We start from the raw sequence: 944 nt of genomic DNA on the forward strand, positions 1-944 counted from the left end.
GGGCGCCCTGTGACGAGGGGGGCCGCGCCGCCCGCCGGACTCTCAGGAGGATAAGAGAAACGACTTTTTCCGGACAGCCTCCGCCGCCGCCCATTGGGGGTGGACCGGAGCAACGCAGCAGCGAGCGACGGGGGTCCAGTGGTAGGACAGCTGGGAACAACATCGCGCGTAGCGCGGGGAGCCGGCTATGGTCTCGCTATGAGGTCCGCGCCGAGGCTTTCGACGCGGCCCCGGGAATGGTCGACCCGCAAGCCGAAGGAGCCTGAACCTCCAAGCGCCGGCGCGAGGCCGGGGCCGGTGGGGGCCCTCCGAAGGCGGGTCTTGGTTGCATATCGGTCAGTGGTTGTGTTGGTGCGACCTGTAAGGAGGGAAAAAGACTCGAATGGTCTCGCCGTCTCGCAGTGAGACATAGGGGGGGGTCGACCCGCAAGCCGAAGGAGCCTGAACCTCCAAGCGCCGGCGCGGGGGCCGGGGCCGGTGGGGGCCCTCCGAAGGCGGGTCTTAAGTTGCATATCGGTCAGTTTGTGTATGGGTGCGATGTGGAGGGGGACATATTCGAAAGTGCGGAGCTCCGCCGTCAGAGGCCGGGTTTTCGCCCGGGGTATCCGCCCCGGGCGCCTCTCGGGCGGCCTTCCCAACTGCCGTCGACCGCCCGGAGGGGGAAACAGAAAATATTCGAAAGTGCGGAGCTCCGCCGTCAGAGGCCGGGTTTTCGCACGGGGTATCCGCCCCGGGCGCCTCTCGGGCGGCCTTCCCAACTGCCGTCGACCGCCCGGAGGGGGAAACAGAAAATATTCGAAAGTGCGGAGCTCCGCCGTCAGAGGCCGGGTTTTCGCACGGGGTATCCGCCCCGGGCGCCTCTCGGGCGGCCTTCCCAACTGCCGTCGACCGCCCGGAGGGGGAAACAGAAAATGTTCGAAAGTGCGGAGCTCCGCCGTCAGAGG

The sequence above is a fragment of the Hippocampus guttulatus genome, unplaced genomic scaffold (assembly GCF_054856545.1).
Source record: "Hippocampus guttulatus isolate MCC_2025c unplaced genomic scaffold, RoL_Hgut_1.0 HiC_scaffold_29, whole genome shotgun sequence".
In the NCBI taxonomy this organism is placed as follows: Eukaryota; Metazoa; Chordata; class Actinopteri; order Syngnathiformes; family Syngnathidae; genus Hippocampus; species Hippocampus guttulatus.